Genomic DNA, 10763 nt, shown 5'->3' on the forward strand with positions numbered 1-10763 from the left:
AGAACAATGGCTTTCCATCACAGAGGCATAAACTGTGGCTGTTTAATCAGGATGAAACGTCATTAAGTTTGTGCAAATTTAATTGCTAAGAAGTGTGTTTGAGATTTCCATGCGCACCACGTGGCACACCAACTTCGTTCCGAAGTTCCCCTCCATCTGATTATATTTCAAGTAAATATAATTAAGGATTTGCACTGCTCGCTCTCAGTGATATCTTACTGAATAAACATAACTACGTCTCATATTGCTGTTCAAAGGAATTGGATTTTCAGAAGTTTATTTTCTATGAAAAGAAGGACCAGGGGGGGTGACATAATAGCAGTCTTTCAATATTTGAGGGGCTGCCACAAAGAAGAAGGGGGAGTCAACCTATACTGCAGAGGACCAGAATGCAGGACAAAAAGCCATGGATGGAAACTAATCAAGGAGAGAAGCAACTTAGAAATAAGGAGAAATTTCCTGATTATAATAACAATTCACCAGTGGAACGGCTTGCCACCGGAAGTTGTGGGTGCTCCATCGCTGGAGGTTTTTAAGAAGAGACTGGACAGCCATTTGTCTGAAATGGTATAGGGTTTCCTACCTAAGCAGGGGGTTGGACTAGATGACCTCCAAGGCCCCTTCCAACTCTGTTCTTCGGTTACCTGAAGAAAACAAGGCCTTTAATTATGCATTTCTGATAAGACCCCAATTGTCTTCCAGTTCAGCACCTCGGTTCCCATTTTCCCAGACTGAAATAAGATTGTCAAAGCAGTGTCAGGAAGAAAATCAATTTTTACAGATCATTTCAGGTGCCATGCTCTCTCTCTCTCTCTCTAACGTCTCAGATTTCCCTTCAACTCATACTAGCAGCTTACAGCCTTCCTAAAATCCAAGCACATTTAAAAGAAAATTCCTATTACATCCAAAGGTGCATTGATTGATATCTCTATGTGGATTGCAGTGATAATCTGGAAAAAAAATTGATGCTAGAGATTAGCGTTAGCTAATAATCCTTTTTTCAAGATTATCAATGCAATCCATTTACAGACATCCATCAATGCACCTTTGGCTGTAATAGAAACATTCTTTTAAATGTGCTTGGATTTTGCAACACGATAGCTTACTGCTGATTTTTTTAAAAAAAATTAAAATAATAATTACAATGTGCTAGGGGAACAGACCTTGCTGGCATCAAAGAAGTTATCTGCAAGCAAGCATACTGTGTGTCTCTGAGCATCAAACTGCAACTTCTGATTTAATCCAAGTACAAACATCATAATATCAGTTTCATTTTTCCACAAACCATCGCAATAATCCAAAATGTGTGCTAGCTAAATCCTACTATTAGAATGCAGGCGTTTTATTTTCCCATCCAAATTTGTTCACCCAATTCCTCTTCTGTCCCATCCCTGGCGTTCTCTCCTTCCAATAATTAAAGTGTAATTTGTCTGAAACCTGAAAAGACATTTCTGAAGAGCAATTAGTCCTAAAAAGAGAGAGAGATTCATGTTAGCTGGAGTTTAGAGCTTTGACAACAGGCTGGATGTATCCGTGCTGTTTTTCCAGCAAAAGGTGTTTAATTAAGGAAGTCTCACATTTTTCTGCCTATCAAAGAAAGAGAAAATTCTCACCTTCTAACACAAGGAACATCCCCAAGCATAGATTTCATACAAAACACAGCCTTTTGTAATTGCTGCTTCATTTCTGGGTTTCCAGCCAAATTTGGAATCTCCTGTTGTCAACAGGTGTGTTCGGCCCACATATTTACAACATTTGGGGAACCCAAGACTGAGTAGACAAGTGGATATTATGGATATAGAAGGGGAATGTTTTTTAGAACATCAGGGCTGAAGAAGCACCTTGGATGAGAAGCGAAACGTCTTCAAAGAAAAACAAGAAAGTCCAGTTGCCTCTTGAAAAAGCACCTTTGGGACAACCATGATCTGGATAGACTGAGAATCTCCGTAGACTTTTTGAACATAGAACATCAAATAAAATAGTTGGAAGGGACCTCAAAGGTCTTCTAGTCCAAACTCCTGCTCAAGCAGGAGACCCGATACTACTTCAGACAAAAAGTTGTCCAGTCTTTTTTTTTTTAAGTCTCCAGTGATGGAGCACCTACAATTTTTGAAGGCCAGCTGTTCCACTGATTAATTGTCCTCACTGTCAGGAAATTTCTCCTTAATTCTAGGTTGCTTCTCTCTTTGATTAGTTTCTAACCATTGTTGGAACAATAACACGAACAACAGTCATTTTGGAAGCTATTATACCTCTGGCTGATGGGAAGCAATTTTTACTTTTCCAATGCAAACCACACAATCACACCGTATACCGAAAATGAACAGCTGTAAGTAGAGACAACTACCTAGAGTAGATAAGTACCAGATAGGTTCAAGGCATTTGGGGATATGCAGACAAATTGTTTATGTAAGTGATGCTGAATAAACTTATTTAATCATGATGGGGAACACCTAATACATTAGAGCATGTAAAACCTTTATACACTAGAGCTGATTGTCATTGCTTGCAAAAGGGGGTCACGTGATGCTGGGATACTGCAACCGTCATAAGTACATGCCAGTTGCCAAGCATCCAAATTTTGATCACATGACCTTGGGGATGCTGCAACAGTAGTGTGAAAAACGGTCCTAAGTCATTTTTTTCAGTGCCGTTGTAATTTCAAACGGTCACTAAATGAATAGCTGTAAGCCAAGGACTACCTGTATACTGTTTATATTTTTTATTATGAGGTGCATAGTGGCGTTAGGTGGTCGTACGAATTTTATAAATAGATATTTTGTGAGTGGCCTCGTCCAGCTCCTTGCCTGATAACTGTTAATGATATCCTTCATCCAGAAAATATATGAATACTCTTTTTTTTTGGCAATTTCTTCTCTTTCATAAAAGTATTATTAAGGGTCCATTTTTTAATCAATAAACTGCATTTCCCTTTAACAAAACCAAAGGATGGAATTTTCAGAGAAATCCAGGGAATGAAGCAGTTATAAAATTCCCTCAATAGGAATGACGCAAAATGCAATCAGGGGTAGCGTGAGGAGAGACCCCTTTAAATGGTTTGTCACGCTTCATATTGCAGCCAGATGTGTGGCAAGCAAAATCAATCAATCATAAATAAATAAAATAAGTATTGCTGAACAATCACAGGGAGTCCTTGACTCGGGACCACAATTGAGCCCAGAATTTATGTTGCTAAGTGAGAAATTTATTAAATGAGTTTTGCTCCATTTTACGACTTTCCTTCCCAAAAAAGCCAACACAGTGCTGGGCTGCATTAACAGAGGGATAGAATCAAGATCACGTGAAGTATTAATACCACTTTACAATGCCTTAGTAAGGCCACACTTGGAATACTGCATCCAGTTTTGGTCACCACGATGTAAAAAAGATGTTGAGACTCTGGAAAGAGTACAGAGAAGAGCAACAAAGATGATTAGGGGACTGGAGGCTAAAACATAGAAGGAACGGTTGCTGGAATTGGGTCTGTCTAGTTTAACGAAGAGAAGGACGAGAGGGGACATGATAGCAGTGTTCCAATATCTCAGGGGCTGCCACAAAGAACAGGGAGTCAAGCTATTTTCCAAGGCACCTGAAGGCAGGACAAGAAGCAACGGATGGAAACTAACCAAAGAGAGAAGCAACCTAGAACTAAGGAGAAACTTCCTGACAGTTAGAACAATTAACCAGTGGAACAACCTGCCTCCAGAAGTGGTGAATGCTCCAACACTGGAAGTTTTTAAGAAGAGACTGGACAGCCATTTGTCCAAAATGGTATAGGGCAGTGGTTCTCAACCTGTGGGTCGGGACCCCATTTGGGGTCGATCGACCATTTCACGGGGGTCGCCAAGCAAGGCTGTACGCCATTTTTTTTGTCCGCCATTTTTTCCCCTTTTCCAGCGGGTGCCTTACCTCCCTTGGGCTGGGCCAGCTGGTGGTCGGCCTGCTCCGTCTCTGCCGCTTGCCAGCTACGCCTCGGCCGGCGCAGGGGGCGGAACCACGCATGCGCGGNTTATTATTATTATTATTATTATTATTATTATTATTATTATTATTATTATTATTATTATTATTATTATTATTTGTTAAGGGAATCACTGCCGTTCTTCAATTAGCAACATGGCCATTAAGTGAATCCGGGCATCCCCATTGACATGGCTTGTTTGAAGGACGCCGAAGGAGATCACGTGACCCCGTGACACTGCGGCCGTCATAAATACGAGTCGGTTGTGCCAAGCATCTGAATTTTGATCACGTGATCATGGGAATGCTGCAACAGTTGTAAGTGTGAAAAACAGTCCTAAGTTCCTTTTTTTTAAGTTATGTTGTAACTTCAAATGGTTGTTAAATGAATTTTCGTAAGCTGAGGACGAGCTCTGTTAAATTTTAGATACTTAAATTGGACGAGGGAGGCCTGGATATCTCCTAGCTCACAGAAGACAAATCTGTCATCCGCTTTTATAACAAAAACTCATTGTCCTTCTTAAAATCTCATATGGCAGGCATCTTCCCAGCAGCAACGCGAGCTGTCGAAATCATAATGGCTGTGAGTCGTGACTTCGTGCTGTCAATCTGAGCCTCAGATGGAAAGCTTGACGAGTGACATCTAACACAGTTTCTTTTCTAATTTCAAGACTGGAGTGTTTGCCATTTAATTGAGGAAGAGGAAGAAAGCTGAGCCGAGAAATGGGGAACCCGACAGGCAGAATCTGACACCGAAGCAATGATGATCGACGCGATAAAAATCCTCTATGCGACCTATGTTTAGATGCAGCATTAAACCTTAAGGCTAACCTTCCTATTGACGGCGTCAGTACGATCCTCTTCCGTTTTAAATGTTTATATGCAAAAGCTGCATTTAAAAAAAAAAAGCAATGGTCAACAGAGAGAAGAGAAGGATGAGGGGGGATATGATAGCAGTGTTCCAATATCTCAGGGGCTGCCACAAAGAAGAGGGAGTCAAGCTATTCTCCAAAGTGCCTGAAGGCAGGACAAGAAGCAACAGATGGAAACTAACCAAAGAGAGAACCAACCTAGAACTAAGGAGAAACTTCCTGACAGTTAGAACAATTAACCAGTGGAACAGTGAATGCTCCAATACTGGAAGTTTTTAAGAAGAGACTGAATAGAATAGAATAGAATAGAATAGAATAGAATAGAATAGAATAGAATAGAATAGAATAGAATAAGAATAAGAATAAACAGATTATAGAATAGAATAGAATAGAATAGAATAGAATAGAATAGAATAGAATAGAATAGAATAGAATAAACAGATTGTTGAATAGAACAGAATAGAACAGAACAGAACAGAACAGAATAGAATAGAATAGAATAGAATAGAATAAGAATAAACAGATTGTTGAATAGAATAGAGTAGAATAAAATAGAATAGAACAGATAGAATGTTGAATAGAATGTTGAATAGAATAGAATAGAATGTTGAATAGAATAGAATAGAATAGAATAGAATAGAATAGAATAGAATAGAATAGAATAGAATAGAATAGAATAGAATAGGAATAAGAAAGATGGAAGGGAGCTTATAGGTCATCTAGCCCAATCCCCCCTCCCAAACAGGAGACCTTACACTATTTCTGACAGATGATCGTCCAATCTCTTCTTGAAAGCCTCCAATGATGAAGCTCCCACAACTTGTGAAGGCAAGCTGTTCCATTGGTTGATTGTTCTCACGGTCAGAAAATTTCTCCTTATTTCTCGGCTGAATCTCTCTTTGATCAGTTAATATTTCAAACATTATTGCCACAAAGGCTACCATGATGTATTTGTATAGTTTCTTTAGTAAATGATGGGTTTAGCAAAGCTGTAGAGTTTACTCAGGGTAATAGACCTAACTGCAAATGATGTCTCCTTGTGGTTGATACTTTTTTTTTAATTTTCAAGAGTAGAAAACTCGAGTAAATTCAGGGTTAAATCGTTGAGTCCTTAATATTCTTTGATCTTCGTTATTTCCATGGAGACATCTGATTTACTAGAATCATGGAGCAAACATCAGTCTCCCGTTATTGATATTACCTAGCTTGGTAATCATGTGCTTATAAGAAAACCACCAAATGCAGAGAACATCAAACAGCCAACCTTTTAATTTTCTTCTGATGGCTGCCTCAAAGATTCTGAATCTCGATCACTTTCTAAGATGCTGGCATAATTAAAGCTCTGTGTGTGTTTACTTCCTTTTCATTTTTTGTTCTTATCATGCTTTTTTTTAATCTCACATGCAGTATAATAACTTCCCCTAGGAAAAAAAAAGGAGTCCTTCAAACTGCTACGTTGGCAGGAGCTGAGGTGAGGACAGGAGCTCACCCCTGTCGCGTGGTGCTCAGAACTCAAATCTGGGCTGCCAGCTTTCCAGCTGACAAGTCCACTGTGCCACCCATCCCTTAGGAAATTGTGATGACCCAGGGCACAGCACGGAGGCAATGCAGTCAGCTGGCAATTCAAACTGCCCTCCAAATTTCCCCCAAATGCTCCCACATTTTCTGGCAAGCCTCCAAACAAAGGAAGACACACACACACCTCTGGCTAAAAGTAGGTTCAAATACAGTCTGATTAGCATAAGAAAGGACTCAAGACCGTAGAGATAACAAGGAAGAAAACATAAACTTAACGAGTCTGTTTGAATCCTAGCCTGCCTGAGCAGTTTTCAAAAGAGAGAATCCGAAATACAGTCCGAGGTCTTTAAACATTCAAGTGACGTGGCCAATCAATCCAATAGTTCGAGTTTCCAGTTTCCAAACAGAAGTCACAGAACAAGAGATCAGCAACAATACACAACACTCCAAGAATCAGCATTTGTTCCCAACAAATGCCTCTCCCCATAGCATCTCTTAAATCTCATTCTCCAGGTGTGCCTTGTGGAGAGGGGTGGGACGCTCTCCTCCTGAGTAGTTGAACCTGCCTCCGTTGTTCCCTCCTTCTCTCCATTCTCCGTGCTCTAGGATCAGGTGGGGGCGGCCCCTGCTCATCGCCTGAACTCTGTCTCCCCTGTCCCAATCCTGAAGGGCCCTGGCCTGCCTCGGCCTGCTCTTCCCCACATTCCTCTGAAACCACAGACCCTCTCCCTCCACCTCCATAGGGTCCCATTCCAGTTCATTTTCCTCCGCAGATTCAGGCTCTGACGGAGGCATGACAGGAAATTATATTAGCATAGCATAGCATAGCATAGCATAGCATAGCATAGCATAGCATAGCATAGCATAGCATAGCATAGCATAGCATAGCATTAGTATAATTATATTATACTAGCTGTACCCGGCCACGCGTTGCTGTGGCTCAGTCTGGTAACAGCGTATGTTGCTTTTACGTCCAACAGATGGGGCTGTTTTTCAAAAAAGCATGTTTTTACCTGTCACAGGTGTGACATCTATATAATATAGGTATATAAAAACACGTGCGTATTCGAATGAAATGTGTCAAAATTTCAAAGCAATCGGTGAAGAACTTTCGGAGATTTAAGATTTTGAACAAACGAACATTTACATTTTTATTTATATAGATTATAACTATATTATATTATATTATATTATATTATATTATATTATATTATATTATATTATATTATATTATATTATTATATTATTATTATTATATTATATTATATTATATTATATTTATTATATTTATATTATATTATATTATATTATATTTATTATATTTATATTATATTATATTATATTATATTATATTATATTATATTATATTATATTATATTATATTATATTATATTATATTATTATATTATATTATATTATATTATTATTAACATTCATACATATACTGTATATATAAAAATATTTTGATGTTTTAATTATAGAGTAGAAGAATGCCAACCTACAAACTCAATCATATGAATTGGCTAACAGGGCAGAGGAGGGTCTTTATTTAACCACCTCTTCTCTTTATTATCCAGGAACACGGCAAAATTAATAGATTCTTTTTATTCACTCAAAAATTATTGCTTCAACATGCAAGAGAGAAATATAAAAGGAAAGGGAAAAAAATAGGAAAAAAAATAAGGAAAGCATGTTGTGTTACACACAGAAAATCATTCGGCTTCCGATTTAAACACATTGTTAAACTTTAATAAAACTCCCTTTTTACGACCGTGTAAATCCCTTAATTTGGGGAAGAGTCAGGGTGACTGGATGGAGCGGAGCATTTACTGGCTGGCTGCCCTTCCTGACGCCTATGCGGAATTCACAACAGATATTTTCTCTTTGCACCCTGCCGCTACCTAGGATTGAACTCTCAACCTTACGAGTGGGAGGCGAGTGTCTTCACCACTAGGCCACCATGCCGCTCCCGTCATTAAACCTCAATGACCTGGAATAATATTGATCAGTCTCTCCATTCTCTCAAACCTTTGATGTCTAGGTTTTTTGCAGCCAAAATAAGTTCAGAGATCTTTGGCCTGTTTTAAGGAATGCATTTATGGATCCATGATCAGATTTATACACCACCCTTCTCGTTATCTGTCTCTTGGTCCCATACATGGATGTCATCTGTTTGCTGTCAAGCTATTCTCCAAAGCGCCTGAAGGCAGAACAAGAAGCAATGGATGGGAACTAATCAAGGAGAGAGAAAAAATCTAGAATTAAGGAGAAATTTCCTGATAGTCAGAACGATTAATCAGAGGAACGGCTTCCCTCCAGAAGTTTTGGTTGCTAAATCACTGGCGGTTTTCAAGAAGAGATGGGACAGCCATTTGTCTGAAACGGTATAGGGTCTCCTTCTTGAACAGGGTATTGGGCTGCAATGTCCCTGCCAAATCTGTTATTAAATCTTCTATGTTCTTATAAGACTTGCTGTCTAATTAAAAAAAAAAACAACTCTGCTATCCTTACTTCAACCATATCCGCTTTCAAAACTACGGAGGCTGTAAAACAAATGGATTTTTTTTCCCATTATCCATCCAGGGCTGAGCCAGGAAAACGTGTATAAAAACCACTTAGCAACATAATGCACAGACCTTTCAGTTGAAACCGAGTGTCAAAGCTGAGTGTCATTACATTTCAAAAAGGGTAACGAAGAACACCCAACACCCCTGGATTTCCTAATTAGCACTTCAGCTCCAGATGCACCACCGCTCACAAGGAAGATGTGTAGGTTGTTTTTTTCCCTCCTCCTAAGAACACATTACATCTTTGAACAAAGCCATCTCAAGAGTGTATAAAAGCGAGGATATTTAATGGAAATTCAGGGGGGGGGAAATAGCATAAAACGTCCTTTTTTTCTTTTTTTTTTAATGTCTACTTTAATGCATCTCGTTCCTTGCAGCCAAAGATAAGAGACCCGAAACAAGATTTTTCCTCTTCGTATTTTTATATTAAATAACTTTTATCTCGTCCTAACTCTTATCTCACACACATATGCAGTACATAGTACATGTCGGCAGACAGATAGACAGACAGAAGTAATAGCAATAGCAATAGTATTTAGACTTATATACCACTTCATAGTGCTTTACAGTCCTAAGTGGTTTACAGAGTCACCATATTCCCCCCATAATTTTGGTCCTCATTTTACTGACCTTGGAAGGATGGAAGGCTGAGTCAACCTTGAGCCAGCCAGGATCGAACTACTGACAGCTGGCAGAGTCAGCTTGCAATACTGCATTCTAACCACTGCGCCACCACGCCTCTATAGCAGTGGTTCTCAACCTGTGGGTCGGGACCCCATTGGGGTCGATCGACCATTTCATGGGGGTCGCCAAGCAAGGCTGTCCGCCATTTTTTTTGTCTGCCATTTTTTTGTCCGCCATTTTTTCCCCTTTTCCAGCGGGTGCCTTACCTCCCTTGGGCTGGGCCAGCTGGTGGTCGGCCTGCTCCGTCTCTGCCGCTTGCCAGCTACGCGTCGGCCGGCGCAGGGGGCGGAACCACGCATGCGTGGCGCTCCCGGGCAGGGAAAGTCCTCAACTTACGACCGGTTGGGTAGTCCTCGACTTACGACCGGTTTAGTCCTCGACTTACGACCGGTTGGGGTCGCGGCATTAAAAAGGTTGAGAACCACTGCTCTATAGGATTCTGATCATGCTAGCAGTTTGATTCAAGGCCCTTGAATAAACTGGAATAAACTGGAATAGGATAGTAGCATCAAGGTAAGACTGCACTTGGAATACTGCATCCTGTTCTGGTTACCACGATACAAAAAAGATGTTGAGAGTCTCGAAAGAGTGCAGAGAAAAGCAACAAAGATGATAACGGGTCTGGAGGCTAAACCATATGATGAACAATTAGGGAACTCAGTATGTCTAATCTAACAAAGAGAAGAACTAGGGGTGACATGATAGCAGTCTTCCAATATTTGAGAGGCTGTCACAAAGAAGAGGAGGTCAACCTATTCTCCAAAACACCCGAAGCAAGACAAGAAATAACAGATGGAAGATTGTTAAAGAGAGATACAACTTAGAACTAAGGAGAAATTTCCTTGACTATGATAACAATTAACCAGTGGAACTGTTGCCTCCAGAAGTTGTGGATGCTCCATCACTGGAGCTTCTTAAGAAGAGACTGGACAGCCATTTGTCTGAAATGGTATAGGGTTTCCTGCCTGAGCAGAGGGTTGGATTAGAACAGGGGTCTTCAAACTTGGCCCTTTTATGACTTGTGGACTTCAACTCCCAGAATTCCTCCACCAGCATACCTGGCTGAGGACTTCTGGGAGTTGAAGTCCACAAGTCATAAAAGGGCCAAGTTTGAAGACCCCTGGACTAGAAGACCTCCAAAAAGGTTCCACACCCATTTGCA

Source organism: Protobothrops mucrosquamatus, unplaced genomic scaffold, assembly GCF_001527695.2.
Source record: "Protobothrops mucrosquamatus isolate PMUCROS unplaced genomic scaffold, P.Mucros_1.0 scaffold3646, whole genome shotgun sequence".
Lineage (NCBI taxonomy): Eukaryota > Metazoa > Chordata > Lepidosauria > Squamata > Viperidae > Protobothrops > Protobothrops mucrosquamatus.